This window comes from Mandrillus leucophaeus, unplaced genomic scaffold, assembly GCF_000951045.1.
Source record: "Mandrillus leucophaeus isolate KB7577 unplaced genomic scaffold, Mleu.le_1.0 Scaffold16, whole genome shotgun sequence".
NCBI lineage: Eukaryota > Metazoa > Chordata > Mammalia > Primates > Cercopithecidae > Mandrillus > Mandrillus leucophaeus.
The window spans coordinates 87675-106746 of NW_012101587.1; the positions used below are offsets into that span (position 1 = coordinate 87675).

At 46.8% G+C, this 19072-nt stretch overlaps 1 pseudogene; it reads right to left on the reverse strand.

Moving 5' to 3' along the window:
• Positions 1-12674: 12674 nt before the first annotated feature.
• On the reverse strand, positions 12675-13399 carry LOC105536487 (annotated as a pseudogene).
• Positions 13400-19072: the final 5673 nt, after the last annotated feature.

The window sequence follows — 19072 nt, forward strand, 5'->3', positions numbered from 1 at the left end:
GGCTTCCAGTAATGCCGTTTATACCACAGTGAAGGACGGTTTCCAGTAATACCGTTTATACCACAGTGAAGGGCGGCTTCCAGTAATGCCATTTATACCACAGTGAAGGGCGGTTTCCAGTAATGCCGTTTATACCACGGTGAAGGGCGGCTTCCAGTAATGCCGTTTATACCACGGTGAAGGACGGTTTCCAGTAGTACCGTTTATACCACGGTGAAGGACGGTTTCCAGTAATGTTGTTTATACCACGGTGAAGGGCGGCTTCCAGTAATACCGTTTATAGCGGGATATCATTTTATCTGGATTACAATGGGTTAGATTATGGACATATTCCATAAGGGGCACCTGGCATCCCACTGGAATAATGGGTTATTAGGTCCATACCATATTTCAGTTTCAGGAGAAAAGTATCTCCCTGACCGTTTCCAAGCAGATTTCTCTTTGTAGGAGCTATGCTCTGGGTTTCTTTCACCATGTTTCTAAGTGTTTCGGGTTTTATGGCCATTTCCTGGATCGGGGCTGGTGGCTCGGGGGCTGCTCTTTTAGCTGTGGCATCAGCCGATTGTTACTCTTTCTGTGGTGTCTAATTTTGAGTGATTGGGATTTTTATAATTGCCAAACATTTGGGTTTTAGAATAGCTTCTAACAGCTCTGATACTTACTGTACATTTTTTATGGGTTGGCCTGAGGAGGCTAAATATCCTCTGTCTTTCCATAGCATCCAAAGTCATGCAAACCCCAAAAGCATAGCAGCTGTCAGTGTAAATGTTTGCAGCCTTATATTTTGCCAGTTGACAAGCTTGGGTCAGGGCAATCAACTCGGCCACTTGAGATGATCTGACTTGGGGAAGAGGACCAGCTTTAATTACCTCTAGTAAGGAAACCACAGCATATCCTGCTCCAAAATTTCCATCCTCTCCTCTTCAATAAGAGCCATCTGTATACCATTCTAGTTTAGCATTATCCAGTGGCATCTCTTGCAGGTCTGTCCTGGAGGTGAGAAGTCAGTCAGTCATCAGAACACAGTCACGAGGGGTCTTGTGGGAAGGGCCTGGCAAGAGAGTGGCCGGATTAAGATTATTATACTGGGAAGTAGTAATATTGGAAGATGGTACAAGCAAAATTTGATAAGAAGCTAACCGGTTGACAGACACACGTTGAGTATGATGAGAGTTTAGAAGGGTCTCAAGAGAATGTGGCACAGAAATGGTAAGGGGCGAACCCATAATTATTTCTCCAACAGACGTGTACGGAAGGGCCATGGTTGCTATTACTCTCACACAAGGAGGCAACCCTCGCGCCACCGGGTCCAGGTGTTGGCTGTAATAGCCTAGAGGTCTCTGATGATCACCATGCTTCTGGATCAGTACCCTGGAGGCAGTACCTCCAGTTTCGTGTATGAAAAGGGAGAAAGGCAGTTTGTAGTTTGGGTCCCCTAAGGCTGGGGCATTAGTTAGAATTTCCTTTATTTGTTGTACAGCTGATTGTCCCTCAGGACTCCACAAGACAGGATCGAGTTGTTTATTTTTTAAGTATGCCTACAGAGTTTGAGTCATAAAGAATTTGGAATCCAGTTTCTACAATAGCCAGCCAGGACCCAAAATCCTCTAAATTGTTTATTAGTGACAGGCATTGGGAAAGCTGAAATTCCTCTCACTCTGTCAGGGTTAATACTCAGTCCTTTGACTGAGATAATATGCACCCAAATACTTAACTTGCAGCAAGCATAGCTGAAGTTTGTCTTTGGACACTTTGTGTCCCTTGGTGGCTGTTTGAGTAAATATAGACTATCTTCATGGGAGGAAGATGGTGTGTCTGAACAAAGGAGAAGGTCATCTACATACTGAATGAGTGTTGAGCCCTGGGGAAAAATTAAATCCTCTAAATCAACCTTTTTTTTTTTTTTTGAGACGGAGTTTTGCTCTTGTTGCCCAGGCTGGAGTGCAATGGCACAATCTCGGCTCACAGCAACCTCCACCTCTCAGGTTCAAGTGAATCTCCTGCCTCAGCTTCCCTAGTAGCTGGGATTACAGGCATGTGCCACCACACCCAGCTAATTTTGTATTTTTAGTAGAGACGGGGTTTCTCCATGTTAGTCAGGCTGGTCTTGAACTCCCAACCTCAGGTGATCCGCCCGCCTCAGCCTCCCAAACTGCTGGGATTACAGGCATAAGCCACCATGCCTGGCTCTAAATCAGCTTTTAATATTTGGGAAAAGTAAGTGGGACTTTCTGTATGCCCCTGAGGCATTACAGTCCACATATATTGCCCTTCTTTCCAAGTAAAGCTAAACAAATACCGGCTGTCTGGATCTACAGGAATACTAAAGAAGGCACGGCAGAGATCTGCAACTGAGAAATACGGGCTGGTAGTGGGTCTAGCTGATAGGACATGTGGGTTGGGACTACTGGGTGTCTGGGTATTACGATATTGTTGATTGCCCTCAGGTCCTGTACAAATCTCCGTCCTCTCCCACTTGGTTTCTTTACAGGGACTATAGGGCTTGTGCAGGGAACAGTGAGTCCCCTTTTCAGACAATCTTATATGATGGGGCAATTCCGTCTTTGGCTTCCTCTGTAGTATCCTAGAGGATACTGTTGGAGGTTGAGTAGGGGTTTCTTGGTCTCTCGGGTTTATCTCTACCTTTACTGGAGTGGCTGAGAATATTTCCTCTGCGTCTGTATGTGGCTGAGACCGTAAGTGGAAGGGACATCGTTGAGCAAGTGTTCTGCTCCTGGTGTTAACAGGAAAATCGGGGAAGCTAAGAGGAGGGTTATCGTTTCCACTCTTTATTCCAATGTCTTCTCTTCTCCCTTAATATTTCTTCCTCTCTCTCCATTTCATTTTCCTGGTCACAAGATGATGTTTTAACATTACTGGTAGTAAATTGTGGTACACTGTCAGGACATTTTTTTAATGTGGTATTTTTGGTCCTCTGGCTCCAATTCTTAAAAAGAGTTCACCTTTTGATGAAAAAGATATATGATGAGAAAGGCATTATGGATGTTGAGGAGGTCATGGCCCAAAAGATTAACAAGGGCTATAGGGCGTATAAGAAACATGTGGGTCCTCCTGAGCGTGTCACACTTAGAGCTGTGGTGGGGGAGCGGAACCCAGTGAAACGGGAAGGTACAGGTTTGTACTTAAAACGTAAGATTGTTTAGTACCTACCCTGTTAACTTTTTTATTACTCCGAGGAATGGGGTTTCTAAATAAGCTGGGATTTATCAGAGATATAGTCATGCCTGTGTCAATAAAGGCAGTTGTCAGCTCATGGTTACTATATTAATCTCCCGCAATTTTTTTTTGTCAGGGTAGAATATTTGGAGACATAAAACTCCTGTACTTCCTCGGAGCATCCCTAGTCTTCCTGAGTTGCATTTTCCTGCCTTTTCTTTCATTTCAGGCTAAGGCAATCCCTTTTAAGGGGTCCTGGACTTTTGTAGCAGCAACAGACTGGGAGGGAAGGGTTCTCAGATCTAGAGAGCTTAAAAATCTTTTTGGGGCTGATAGGTTTAGAAGTTAATTACTTTAGCTGTACATGCATAAATCTAGCAATCTTCTGTTTTTCCTTTTTTATCACAGTGTGGGATAACTGGTCAGCTAAGTTAACTAGTTCATTAGTTCTAGCTATGGCTCAATTTATCATGTGGCATTTTACAAGCATGGCTAAATCATCATCTAGTCTGTTTAATAAATTTGCATTTAATAAGGTATCATTTTTATTGTTTTCAAAGCAATCAGCTGACATCCCACAATACTGTCTAAAAGTTGGGTTTTTTTTTTGTTTTTTTTTTTTTGAGACGGAGTCTCGCTCTGTCGCCCGGGCTGGAGTGCAGTGACCGGATCTCAGCTCACTGCAAGCTCCGCCTACCGGGTTCCCACCATTCTCCTGCCTCAGCCTCCCGAGTAGCTGGGACTACAGGCGCCCACCACCTCGCCCAGCTAGTTTTTTGTATTTTCAGTAGAGACGGGGTTTCACCGTGTTAGCCAGGATGGTCTCGATCTCCTGACCTCGTAATCCACCTGTCTCGGCCTCCCAAAGTGCTGGGACTACAGGCTTGAGCCACCGCGTCCGGCCGTCTAAAAGTTTTATCAAAACATGTGAAACAATCTAAAACGAATGCATTTGGGTTCTGGCAGCATTGCTGGATTTTTTTCCAATCCACAACCCTTTGGAACACTGAAGGAATAGTATTTAACAGTCATTGCTCATTCCCATGCATCTTTACGCCTGTCTTCTGGATGTGGTGGGGGCTGGTTGTTGTGGCTATACTGGGCATTCAGGGGTCAAATCTGTTACAGGGTCTGACCGTTGTGCTTTTTCTAGCTGTTCTTTCACGGTAGCTTCTGAGACCAACATGTGAACCAGCTGATAAAGGTCTGAATGACTTGGGTCCTGGGTTCTAATAATGAGCTCAAACTCTTGGGCAAACCTGATTGGATCTTTCTGGGGGTCAGGAAATTCTTTATACCTCATAATTCAGCCTTTGACCAAGGTTGGTAGACAATCACTGGGGCTCCCCTACCTGTCACCAGTTGTTCCCAGAATGGGGTGATCATGAGAGAAGTCCCCGCAGGGTCCCCTTTTCCACATCTTCCAGGTGAGACGCTGCCACTGGGGCTGTCGGGGAATCAGCAGCCGCTGGGGCCCTTGAAGTCCGAGTCCTGATGGCCTTGTTGGGCGAGTGTTAAACATGCAGGAGAAAAGCGGGACAGACCTGGTGTGGGGAAGGTCAGAGAGGTCAGGGTACAGTGGGAGTGTAGGTGGAGGTGCCAGCGAGGAATAAGGGACTTCAAGGATTTCTTTAAGAGAGGGAAAAGATTAGAGGGTTCTTGATTAGCATTTCTAAGTTGCTTGTTTGCCTCCTATAGGGAGATGAGGTGGTCTTCACTCCTTTTGCTACTCTCCAGATACCACTGAAAGTAACTCTCCCATTCTGGTTGCTTATTTGTTGTGCCTGCATTTTCCACCCTAGTTCTCAGTTACACTAATTCGGGCATCTCAAAAGATCCCCATTTAGGTCATTGTAACTTAGAATCTGCTTTAGTTATAGCGGTCCACTTATTTAAATATTTGCATGATGATTTGCCATAAGTATTTTGCATATAGCCGGCCAGAGTTTCTAAAGGGGGAATTTTGTGTTCTGCAGCTGCTGGGGTCTTAGAAGACTTGTTCCCCATAATTTAGAGCTCCTCTTGAGATATGATGAAGTCGGGACATGTGGCTGCCCCAAAATGTGCTGCTTGCAGACCTAGCTTTTCCGGGCCGTTACCTCCTGAACCAGTTTGGTCTACCTGTGTCACCGCTACCTGGCACAAGTGTGTCAGGGGCTCAAGTTGCAGGAGGTGTTGGTTCCTTACATGCACCTGCTGGCTGAGATGAGACCCTAAATATGCTCTTCTGAAAGAGGAAACCTATTTGGAGCTGCTGCACGTCTTAGGGAGTGTTTCTCCCAGACACCCTCAGGTGATTCTCAGTTGCCTGAGAATGCCCTGAGAGGCTGAGGGGAGCAAGGTGCTTTGTTTCTTCAGCATGGAAGATTCCACACTCATGAGCCAGAGGGTTCAGAGTTGGTCAAATCTGATTGGGGAAAGAACCAAAACATATACACATAAACGCACACACAAAGCAGAGACAAGCAACAAAAATAGTTAAGCCAAACTAACAATGATCCACAAAATATACAATTTCTGAGCACTCCAAGTTTAAGTTGGAAGTTAGCACCAGCTGGTTGTTAGTGCTAATTTTCGTCATTTCATCATTTAAATTTGCAAGACAGAATTCCAAACCAGTTTCTCACCCATGGATGGGACCCAAGCTGGAGAGTGCTCTCTGCCAATGCAGAAGCAGATGAACTCACCTTCTATGACGGAAGCCAGTGGAGAAACTCCCACAAAAAGGGAATTTCTTTTTAACAGCGAATAAACCTCAAACCCCCCCCCAGCTGAGAAACATTGGAAGATCAGGGATCCCTGGAGGAAAGAGGTCCCAGACTTCGGCAGATTGTCCTGTTGGTTTGGGCTACAAGGCGCCTGAGCCAGTACCAAGTACTAAAAGGCAAAACTGCCCCAGGCCCGGCCACTTTCACTCAGGTCCCTTTGTGGTTACCAGATGTCAATCAAAAAAAGTGACAAGACAGGCCGGGCGCGGTGGCTCAAGCCTGTAATCCCAGCACTTTGGGAGGCCGAGGTGGGCAGATCACGACGTCAGGAGATCGAGACCATCCTGGCGAACACGGTGAAACCCCATCTCTACTAAAAATACAAAAAATTAGCCGGGTGTGGTGGTGGTGCCTGTAGTCCCAGCTACTCGGGAGGCTGAGGCAGGAGAATGGTGGGAACCCGGGAAGCGGAGCTTGCAGTGAGCCGAGATCGCGCCACCACACTCCAGCCTGGGCGACAGAGCGAGATTCCGTCTCACAAAAAAAGTGACAAGACAAATCTCAATCATTTTAGAAGATTTATTTGCTAAAGTTAAGGATGTGCCCAGGAGACAGGCCTATGCCTTTCTCCAAAGTTGACTTTGAGGGCTCCAAATTAAAAGGTGAAAGGGTGGGTTATTGAGAAGCACAGAATGCTGAGATCTTGCTGGGTAAAGTTAGTCAGTGTCTTCGTAATCAGGAATGTAATTCAAAAAGTTATTGTTTTTGTAACTTCCTAGAAGCAGGGAATTCAATATTTTAGTCTAAATTTTTACCTAGTAAGGTCCCTTCTATCCCTCAACAATAAATATTCATGGTAACATATGGGAGGATATTTCAACATGTGTGAATATCCTCTTCTCCATTTGGTTCTTTTTTCCCCATATAAAATTTCAGCATTGTTCAATAACTTTAAACAGTTCCTTTATAAGACAAGGTAATTTTCTTATGCTGGTTGCATGGGGGGTGGGGAGCATGCTATGGAGACATCCTATCAAACCCCAAACCTCTCTAACTTTTGCCTGAAAAGAATTTGGAGTCAAGAGTTTTTACCTAACATTTGCAACCCTACGGCGCCACTTAGTGGAATAGGATTTTCCTCCGTGGGGAGCCCTGTCCACCCTGTTCGCCATACTTCTAGTTTCCTAATTATTTTTCCTTTTACATCCCTCTATCAGTGATCAGGCAACATGTCCTATTTGTAAACAAAAAAACTCCACTTTCAACTGCCAGGAGGAAGCTGTCCTAATAAAACAGGTTTTAGCTTCAATACCGTCCCCATCAAAGGAAGGGCAGCCATTCAGTTCTCGTGTTCTTTTAAGGCGCCTGTTCTGCATTCAATGACATTGGGATTTAAACAAAAAAGAATTTTGCATTTGAGGTTAATCAGTCCCATTCTGTGGGATTCCAGTTTTTCACTGGGGACATAGCAAGGGAAGCCAAATAGGGCATTAAAACACTTTCTCCATTAAAGAGTCTTGCCCAAGTCCAGCTACTACATAATCTCTCCCAGGCCTATTGGATACCTTGGGAGGCTTTGGGCTGAGTGGGTCTAAGAATCCCACAGGGCGGAAAGCTAGGGTCTTGCACAGGTAAGTGTGACTAGTCCTGCCTACTACCTCCTCTGGATCCATGAGTAAAGGTCACACTTGTATCCATGGGGTGGCACCTATAATGGTTGCCAGGACCCAGAGGAGAGGAGGAAAGAGGAGAAGGGCAAAAGGGCAATGCCTTTTCTCTATTTCCTTCCACACTTGGTCACGCCAAAGGGAGGAAGGGGACTAAGGAATGCCTTGTCTCCCACTCTTTCTAGATGGGTAACAAACCATCTGCATTCTGTACTCCCCTTGAATGCATTCTAAATCACTGGAATTCCTTTAACCCTAAGACTCTAAAGAGAAAGTGGCGTATATTCTGTTACACAGGGCGTGGCCTTGTTACCATCTTGGGAACAAACAAACTTGGCCCAAGGAAAGTCTTGATTTCTATACTATCAACAACTAAAACTTTTCTGTAGGCAAAAGGGCAAATGGTCCAAGGTTCCCAGTGTACAGGTTTTCTTTGCCTTGCAAGATAACCTAAATCTTTATAAGCATTGTACAGTTAACCCTGCCCTCTTGGCAGCCACGTCAGGCAAGCCTGCAAAGGATGGTTCCCCAGAGTCAAGAAAAACCCTTGGGGAACCCTCAAACACAACTTCTGGGTGCCCTGCCTGCCCCACAATAGCCGGATCATTAGCTCCCCTGGTAGTGCCCCTCAAGAAACTCCCAACTTTGCTGTTGCCCCTGCAGGAAATGCCCAATGGTGCTACTAGAGTTCAAGTTTCCTGCTCATTGCAGGACCTTAAACAAATAAAGGGGGACCTGGGGAGGTTCTCTAATAACCCTAATTAATATATAGAAGCTTTCCAAAATTTAGTGCAAGTGTTTAATCTAACTTAAAAAGATGCTATGCTACTTTTAAGCCAAAACGTAACTGTTGAGGGGGGTTAAAAAGCAGTCTTACAGGCAGCAGAAACATTTGGAGATAACCACATCTCCTATAACTAGTCTAAAAGTCTTAAAGGAAGAAGTCTAAAAGAAAGAAGGGTGAGCAGATAGCAGAACCTCCATTCCCAATAGGGAGGGAGGCGGTACCCCTTGAAAATTCCAATTGGAATCCCAACAATTCTATAAATGAGCAGAGGGGAAAAATGCTTTCTGATGTGCATACGAAAAGGCTTATAAAACACCTCCCTACCTCCTGATTCTGTTAACAGACAGTTAATGTTAAAAAACAAATTAGTACTCAGGCAGCCCCTAATATCGAAAGAAAATTGCAAAAACTGGCCACAGGTTCAAATAGAACCTTTTCTAAAGAACCTCTTCAAAGCAGCTACTTCAGTCTTTTACAATAAAACCCTGGAGGAGGCCCAGGAGAAGGAGAGGAACTATAAGACAAAAACAGAGGTTTTAGTGGCTGCATTACAGACTTATAAAATCCAGAACCCTCAAGATGCATCTGCTAATTGCTACCAATGTGGCAAACCAAGGCACTTCAAAAGGGATTGCCCAGACATCAAGAAGCAGCCACCTCAAGCCTGTCCAGCCTGTGGTGGAAACCACTGGAAGTCAAACTGTTCCCGGAGACATAGGTCACTGGGTCCAGAACCGTCTCCCAAGTGGACTAATGGGTCCCAGGGATCAATTCCCTGGCTCCAGTGGTTCCGACTGCCGTTACTATCCAGGAGCCCTGGGTAATTCTGAAGGTAGAAGGGAGAATAAAATTCAGGCAGAGGTGATTTCAGATGAAGATGAGGAATTTGTAGGGAACTGGAGCAAAGGTGACTCTTGTTATGTTTTAGCAAAGAGACTGGTGGCATTTTGCCCCTGCCCCAGAGAATTGTGGAACTTTTAACTCAGAGATGATTTCGGGTATCTGGCGGAAGAAATTTCTAAGCAGCAAAGCATTCAAAAAGTGACAGGTGCTGTTAAAAGCATTTTGTTTTAAAAGGGAAACAGAGCACAAAGGTTCAGAAAATTTGCAGCCTGACAATGAAATAGAAAAGAAAAAATCCATTTGTTTGAGGAGATACTCAAGCTGGCTGCAGAAATCTGCATAAGTAACGAGGAGCCAAATGTTAGTCCTCAAGACAATGGGGAAAATGTCTCCAGGGCATGTCATAGGTCTTCATGGTGGCCCCTCCCATCACAGACCCAGAAGCCTGAGAGGAAAAAATGGTTTTGAGGGCTGGGCCCAGGGTCTCCTTGCTGTGTGCAGGCCTAGGGACTTGGTGCCCTGTGTCCCAGCCACTCCAGCTGTGGCAGAAAGGGGCCAACATACAGCTTGGGCTGTGACTTCAGAGGCTGGAAGCCACAAACCTTGGCAGCTTCCATGTGGTGTTGAGCCTGTGGGTGCACAGAAGTCAAGAACTGAGGTTTGGGAGCCTCGGCCTAGATTTCGGAAGACGTATGGAAATGCCCGGATGCCCAGACAGAAGTCTGCTACAGGGCAGGGTCCTCATGGAGAACCTCTGCTAGGGCAGTGCAGAAGGGAAATGTGGGATCAGGGCTCCCACACAGAGTCCCTGCTGGGGCACTGCCTAGTGGAGCTGTGAGAAGAGGGCCACAATCCTCCAGACCCCAGAATGGTAGATCCAGCGACAGTTTGTACCGTGCACCTGGAAAACCAAACATGGCGTTTAGCAGACACTCAATGCCAGCCCATGAAAGCAGCCTGGAGAGAGGCTGTACCCTGCAAAGCCACAGGGACAGAGCTGCCCAAGACCATGGGAACCCACCTCTTGTATCAGCGTGACTGGATGTGAGACTTGGAGTCAAAGGAGATCATTTTGGAGCTTTAAAATTTGACTGCCCTGCTGGATTTCAGACTTGCATGGGCCCTGTAACCCCTTTGTTTTGGCCAGTTTCTCCCATTTAGAATGGCTGTATTTACCCAATACCTGTACCCCATTGTATCAAGGAAGTGACTAGCTTCTTTTGATTTTACAGGCTCATAGGCAGAAGGGACTTGCTATGTCTCCGATGAGACTTTGGAGTACAGACTTTTGGGTTAACGCTGAAATGAGTTCAGACTCTGGGGGACTGTTGGGAAGGCATGATTGGTTTTGAAATGTGAGGATATGAGATTTGGAGGGGCCAGGGAAGAATGATATGGCTTGGCTGTGTCCCCACTGAAATCTCAAATTGTATTTCCCAGAATTCCCACATGTTGTGGGAAGGACCCAGGGGGAGGTGATTGAATCATGGAGGCTGGTCTTTCCTGTGCTAGTCTCATGACAGTGAATGAGTCTCTTGAGATCTGATGGGTTTATCAGGGGCTTCTGCTTTTGCTTCTTCCTCATTCTCTCTTGCTGCCACCATGTAAGAAGTGCCTTTCACCTCCTTCCCTGTTTCTGAGACCTGCCCAGCTATGTGGAAATGTAAGTCTAACTAAGCCTTTTTTGTTGTTGTTGTTCCTAGTTTCAGGTACATCTTTGTCAGCAGCATGAAAACGAACTAATACAGTCCTTCCCAAAGATGCCCACACATGAAATCCTGGACCCTTATATAATATTTAACAGAAGTAGGCTGGGTGCGGTGGCTCATGCCTGTAATCCCAGCACTTTGGGAGACTGAGGCAGGTGGATCACGAGGTCAGGAGTTTGAGACCAGCCTGACCAACATGGTGAAACCCCGTCGCTACTATAAATACAAAGAAAAAAAATCCAGGTGTGGTGGCGCATGCCTGTAATCCCAGCTACTTGGGAGGCTGAGGCAGAAGAACCGCTTGAACTCGAGAGCAGAGGTTGCAGTGAGCCCAGATGGTGCCACTGCACCCCAGCCTGGGTGACAGAGCGAGACTCCATCTCAACAACAAAAAAAAAAGAAAGTAGAATGAATTTCCAACTGCTTCCTTCAAAAGAAAGTGAGGCAGACTCTTATACAGTCCCAGGAGATGGACGTGACACCTCTGCACCACTCAGAATTGCCTGAAGTGGGGTGGGGTGGGGGAGAACGGGGTGGGGGAAGCACTTGGGTAAAAGTACAAAGAGGATGAACTTAATGCGGAGAAGACAGGAAGGGGGAGAGGAAGGGAATGTCACGAATATTAAAAACAGGCAACGTAAAAACAAAATGCAACCAATTAAAATATTGTTTAGTTTAGAGACAGACAGATACAATAAAGATGGGGTGAGGGAAGAAAAGATGGCAAAAGGAGAGGACCAGGCCTGAGAAGAGGAAGAGGAGAGTGTGGAGGAGGCTGCTTGCCTGCTGTGGGATGGATGGCAGCGGCACTTCCCCAGATGCACTTTTCTCAAATGTAAAACTAACCAGTCTTGTGCCACAGATGTGAAGATAACCCCATAGAACTTAAAGAGCAGACCATAAACTTGCCATGCATGAGAGCTACTAACATTTACATCTGAAAAACAATTTGGATACCCAAGTCTCCAACGAGCAAAGTCACACTGAAGCTGGAGAGCACATTCATAACACACGGGAAAACTTTTTTTTTTTGAGACTCCATCTCCCAGGCTGGAGTGCAGAGGTGCAATCACGGTTCATTACAACCTAGACCTCCTGGGTTCAAGCGATCCTCCTGTCTTAGCCCCTCTGAGTAGCTGGGACCACAGGTGTGCACTGCCATGCCCAGCCCATTTTGTATTTTTTGTAGAGATGGAGGTCTCACTATGTTGCCCAGGTTGTGAGGAGGGCAAAAATCACCTGGTGACCGTTGAACAGGCCCAGAGACAAATCTTACCTGAGCAATTCAGAAGGGAGCAAAGACCGCCTGGTGACCATCAAACAGGCCATCTGGAGGCAAAACTCATTATATGGGGAATTCAGAAGTAATCGAACTTCCCTAGTATCTAAAGACAGCATCTGATTCTGATACAGGGACTAAAAAGAAATCATTTAGGCAGTTAGGGTAAGAGAGTCCTCAGTAAGGCTTTCCTTTTAACACAAAGCAGCCCCCAAATTATTTCTTTTCCAACAAAGAGCAGCCTGTAAAATCGAGCTGCAGACATGGAGAAGCCAGCTGGAAGCCTGCATAGGCGAATGCTGGCAGCTGTGCCAATAGAAAAGGGATAGCTGGAAGCCAGGTATGTTCAACATGCAAGTTCCCCTTCCCTTTTCTTTTTTCTTTTTTTTAAATGAATAGTTTTATTGTATTTTCTTGTCAAACACCTTGAGGCAACAACTGACGTATAATTTAATTCAGCGGGAAATATCACACTTGGAGGGAAAACACACACTCAAACCCTTAAATTAAAGCCAAACATTCTTTCCAAGGCACGGCACTGGCATTTTCAGATTGACAGCAGAACGAGTTTGTTTCCGTGAAACAAATTCACGAGTCCAGAGTCTGTTTTTGAAACAGCTTTCCACTTCATCTCCCTTTCTCGGGCTCAGGGAAGGATGCTCGAGGCCTTCCTCAGGGCCAGGTGGCCGGTGGCGACCTCAGAGGGCAGCCTCCGAATGTAGGAAAACTCTTCAACCGGGCCGAGCCGCAGTTTGCTCTGGGGGTCTGTGTGGTTGGCAAGCAGACCTGGAACATCAGAATACTTCTTAGCTGGCTTAAAGGGTGGAGGAACATCAGTACTGAAGTAGTTGGGATCGTTCAGTTGCCACGGCAATGTCCTTTGGGAAGCGAGGATTTGTTTCAGGTTCTTCCAGGTCATGTTCTTGGCAGCTGCTGTGCCACCGTGGCCAGAGTGCACAAAGTTGGGATCCTTAAATGGCAAAGGTTTGGCAGCTTTTTCCACAGGTCCTGTGCTAAACTCAGAGGGCACCACTTTATTCTCACTCCTGGCTTCCGTGCTGATACCCTGCGCAGAGCTGTAGGCGGACACTGCTTTCTGCTTTCTGGCTGCTGCCAGCGTGGGAAGGGCTGGCTGGCCTCTTCTTGCTGTTCGGACTGTTCCGGGAGTGGAAGTGGTGCCACAACTGGAATTTGCGCCGCCATCGCACCCTGAGTCTTCCCCTGGTCCCCCCACCCCTTTCCCAGCGCGGGTCCTGGAACTTCTTTTCCCCCTTTCCTTTTCTTTGTTGTCACATGTGCAGTAAAAAAGCAAGCAACGTGGTGCCCCTAGGTGGAGACTCCATTTGCATAAAAGATTTGCATAATAAAAGGATGAGTTGACCGGCTTCTTCCAGTGCTGTGTCAATGACACACCTGGTCCAGCCAATCCTCTGTGGCCTGTGTAAACCAGACACCGCCTTCTCAAGCTCATCTATGAAACCATCTCGTTGCGAAGCGGGAAATCTTCTCAGAAACCCCCTCACTCTGCATAAGGAAACTTTTCTCTTTTGCCTATAAAACTGCCGCTCTTAAACTCACTCGTTGTGTGTCTACGTCCTCAATTTCCTTGGTGTGAGGCAACAAACCTCGGGTATTACCGCAGACAAATGACACCGCTTCAATTCCAGGCCTCTTTCAACTTTTATAAGTAAATAAAATTCCTAAACATCTCTGGAATACCACGCTGAAACTCAGTTTACAACCCTGAGCTCCAACCTTAAGGTCCATAAATGCTCCTAAGGAAAATCCACCACCGGGCACTCAGTCCTGTCTCAGGTGCCACGCTGCACTCTTTTGCAGCGTTCTTCCTAATATACTTCCCTTTTTTTTTTTTTGAGACGGAGTCTTTGCTCTGTCACCCAGGCTGGAGTGCAGTGGCGCGAACTCAGCTCACTACAAGCTCCGCCTTCTGGGTTTACGCCATTCTCCTGCCTCAGCCTCCCGAGTAGCTGGGACTACAGGCGCCGCCACCTCGCCCGGCTAGTTTTTTGTACTTTTGGTAGAGACGGGGTTTCACCGTGTTAGCCAGGATGGTCTCGATCTCCTGACCTTGTGATCCGCCCGTCTCAGCCTCCCAAAGTGCTGGGATTACAGGCGTGAGCCACCGCGCCCGGCCCCCCCTTTTTTTTTTTATTTTGAGACAGAGTTTCACTCTATCGCCCAGGCTGGAGTGCAATGGCATGATCTTGGCTCACTGCAACCTCTGCCTCCTGGGTTCCAGTGATTCTCCTGCCTCAGCCTCCTAAGTAGCTGGGACTACAGGCACACACTACCACACCCGGCTAATTTTTGTACTTTTAGTGGAAACAGGGTTTCACCATATTAGCCAGTCTGGTCTTGAACTCCTGACCTCATGATCCACCTGCCTTAGCCTCCCAAAGTGCTGGGATTACAGGCGTGAGCCACCGTGCCTGACCTTGTTATTTATTTTTCAGAGACAAGGTCTATGTTGCCCAGGCTGGCCTCAAACCCCCAAGGTCAAGTCGTCCTCCTGCCTCAGCCTCCTGAGTTGTTGGGACTACAAAAGTGTGTCTCCACACTAGATAAAGCTGTTTTTGGAAAGTTCTTCTTCCTAGATAGTTTTCTTTTTTCTTTTTTGAGACAGAATCTTGCTCTGTCTCCCAGGCTGGAGTGCAGTGGTGCAATCTCGGCTCACTGCAACCTCTGCCTCCTGGTTCAAGCAATTCTCCTGCCTCAGCCTCCCAAATAGCTGGGATTACAGGCACACACCATCATGCTGGCTAATTCTTGTACTTTTAGTAGAGACAGGGTTTTGCCATGTTGGCCAGGCTGGTCTTGAACTTCTGACCTCAAGTGATCTGCCCGCTTCAGCCTCCCAAAGTGTTGGGATTACAGATGTGAGCCACTGTGCCCGGCCAACATTTTTCCATACGGAGTTAAGTAACAACATTGAGAAGCCCTGCTATAAGCTCCCAGGAAAACTATTTTCCATATTCATTTATCCAGTAGGATTCTGTTACTAGGCCAGAGAATGTATATTATTATTTTATTGCTGAAAAAGTATCATAAAATAAAGGGTGCATATGTAGACATTTTAAATAATAAGAAGTTAATACCTACATATGCACTGCCCACCCTAAGAAAGACAGTATAAGCAATTGAAACACTCTTAACCTCTAATTCAATGGCTGTCATCTGGGGGCAATTTTTCTCCTCCCGGGGGAACTTGCCAAGTCCACAGACAGCCTGGGTCATCACCACAGGGAGGGGCCACCACTGGCATCTGGTGGGTGGAGGCCAGGGCCGCTACTCAACACCCTTCGAGTCCAGAATGCCCCACTGGCCTCAGGTGTCACCAGGGCCTTCCCACTGCATGCTGGTTCCCCAGGAGATCATCACAATCTCATGAGACTCTCATGTTAACTGTCCCTTGCCCTTCCTCACAGTTCTACTGCACATCTGTGTCTCTAGGTCACATTTGGCTTTGCCTTTGTTTGAACTTCACATAAGTGGGATCACTCAGTCCAGCCCTCTTATCACTGCAGCTCTTTGCTATGTCAAACCTTTTTAGCCAATTCATCCTGTTTCTAATGTTAGTTATCCGGATTTTCATTTCTGGGAGTTTCACTGGCTTCTGTTCTGTACTCTCTAACGGTTCTGATGCTTTCTCCTCCTTACTGCTTTTCATTCCTTTAAACACAGACGTATTCCTATTCTGTGTCTCATCATCTCAGGACCGGCAGCCACTGTGCACTCAATGTTTTGTTTGTGGTTTCTTGGGACTCTGCTCAAGGCTCATTTTCTCTGGTGATTTTCTCATGAGTTCTCAGAGCATGCACATTCACTTCTGCATGGGTCAAAACTAAAGTTCTAAATTCAATGTGTACACAGAAGAATTCCACAGCCCACCTTGACCTGCCCACCCACCCCTTTCACGAAGCCGAAGCGAGGGCCTGGCGCTTCCTTCTTTCTTCAACCAGCAAAGTAACTCAGAGCTCCCACTGAGAGGAAGTGCGGATCCCTCCCCCAGATGGCTGGGAATTCTCAGGAACACGTCTCTGCCCTTCCACCCAGGCTGAGACAGGGAGCACCCGGTGCCAGCTTCAGGTTTCTGGCTTGAGAGATGCAGCCCCCTTCCCATCCACAGGTAAGGTGGGAGCAGGCACCCCCCTCTACCCACCTTTCTCTGAAGGGAGGGTTCCCTGAGTTCGTGCGCTGAGAGCCACCCTCCCAGAGCCCCTGAGTTCGTGCCACACTCCCAGAGTCCAGGCTTTGGGTGGTGGTGTCAGGCCTCAGGCTGCCCTCAGGGCAGGCACATCAAACCCCTGGCAGGCAACAGCCCTGGGGGAAATGTAAGCCTCGGAATTCCTCTACTTACCTGCCAACGGTGCCCCCAAGGAATCCCTTAACTTTCCTGTGAACACTGCCAAGCTTTTTTTTTTTTTTTTTTTTAAGTAGCTTATGGTGGCTCGTGCCTGCCCAGAAATATGGGAGGATGAGGAGGAAGGATTTCTTGAAGCCAGGACTTTGAGACCAGTGACCCATCTGACATGGTTTGGCTGTGTCCCCACCCGAAATCTCATCCTGAATTGTAATCCCCCTGTGTCAAGAGCAGGACCGAGTGGAGGTGACTGGATCCTGGGCGTGGTTTTCCCCCACGCTGTTCTTGTGATAGTGAGTGAGTCTCATGGGATCTGATGGTTTTGTGTCTGGCATTTCTCCTGCTTGCATTCATTCCATCTTGCCGCCCTGTGGAGAGGGGACCTGCCTTCTGCCTTGATTGTAAGTTTCCTGAGGCCTCCCCAGCAATGTGGAGCTTAAACCTCTTAAGAGTCACTTAAACCTCTTTCCTTTATGAATTACCTCTTCTCAGGTGTTTCTTCACAGCAGCATGAGAATGAACTAATACACCACCTCCAATAAAATAATGCTTCTTAAAAGTAGCTTTTAAAATATTTCTCCTGCTGCCCTAGAAATCACTGACCATGTAATCAGCCAAGTTCTGGAAACAGAAATTCCTGACAGTTAATATTAACAATAAAAAAATTATAACTGAAGAGACAAGGAAGAGGAAAGAGAAAGAAGCTGTGGAAGGAAAATAGAATCTCAAGACCCCAAACTCACAATGCCAAACGGAAAATTAAGCTTGGGAACTAAGTCATGCCAAAACTGCTTCTCCTTTTGTTCCCAAAGAGAGAGCTGTCATTTCGCATGCTTGCCCTCAGGGTCCAGGCAGCAGGCATACACCCTGAAGTCACCTGGTGGGGTGTCACACTGCACAGGACCTGTGCTGGACACACTTTGAAGTGCCCCTCAGACCATTGCTGGGCCCATAGGCTCTTGAGGGATGCTATAGCCAACCGGATGGACGTCCTAGGCCTATCCCAGGCCACCCAGCGCTGGACTTGAGGAAATGTCCTCCATAGAGGATGAAATATGATGACGACCACCCGGGGGCCAAGACAGCAAAGAAAGCAGCACTCAGTGCGCAAGCCTGGCCAGGCTGAAGCTGAACAGACATGTCCATCTCCCAGGACAGCTCAGGGGTGACCAACTGGACAATAGGCCCCCTTCCCAACAGTGGGCGTTCCTACTTGGACTCCCCTGAGGACATCCTGGCCTCCCTCCCTGCCATCTTCCTGTCCCTCACCTATTGCTGGAGGGTTCAAGAAGGTCTACCGATGCCTGTGAGATGCCAGCCACAGCTGGTGTCCAGGGTTTTTGGCACCATGGTGAGAAAGAATTCAGGACCGAGTCAATGAAGTGAAAAGACAGAAGCTTTTATTGCAAAGCGAAAGCGCACACTTAGGACAGAAGTCGTGCCCAAAGGAATTTGGGTTTCTAACTTTATGTGCTCTTCTAATTAGGGGGTGGAAGAATCATGTGGTTTTCTAGGGAAAAGGCGGAGGTCTCCTAGAATGGGGGTGCCATCCATTTTCATAATCATGTGGTTTTCTAGGGAAAAGGCAAAAGTCTCCTAGAATGGGGGTGCCATCCATTTTCATAATTATGTGGTTTTCTAGGGAAAAGGCAGAGGTCTCCTAGAATGGGGGTGCCATTCATTTTCATACTAAATGTGGGCATGCTCAGAGCTGCCATACACCCAGCCTCATTTTAAAAATTGGTTCCTCTTACTCTGCAAAATTAATGGTTGAGTAATCATTCTTGGCAATCTCAATACCAGATTTGTTGCTGACAATGAAAGCCTTGAGGGACAAGGCGTTTTCTACGTGAGTTTGGACTCTATAGGCAACTCTTCAGTGGCTTTCTGTTTCTAGCATTTTACTCACATCTTTACCTGGTGAACGGAACTGCAGGTTGTGCCATACGTAACCCCTTTGCTTTCCCATCACTCTAGGAGGGCAGCCCAGATTTGGTGGAAAGTATTCTCATCAGCATGCACCTGGACACAAGGACCTAACAGATTAAGATGTGCCACAGGGTTTGCAGATTGCTTGACCATCTGTTTGCTGGTTCAGGATTGTTGAAATCTGCACTGTTTGCATGTTTTATGAGGCTTCTCCAGTCACATGGTAGCAGGTAAGAGAGCATGAGAGCCACATGAAAGGGTTTCCAGTTCTAAAACCATCAGCTCTTGGGAGATTTATTCACTACCAGGAGAAAAGTATGGGGAAAAACTGCCCCCATGATTCAGTTATCTCCAGATCCCTCCCAAAACATATGGAAATTATGAGAGCTATAATTCAAGATGAGATTTGGGTGGGGACACAGCCAAACAATACCATTCCATTCCTGGCCCCTCCCAAATCTCATGTCCTCATATTTCAAAAGCAATAATGCCTTCCCAACAGTCCCCCAAAGTCCTTTTAGCATTAACTCAAAAGTCCACAGTCCAAAGTCTCATCTGAGAAACAGCAAGTCCCTTCTGCCTATGAGTCTGT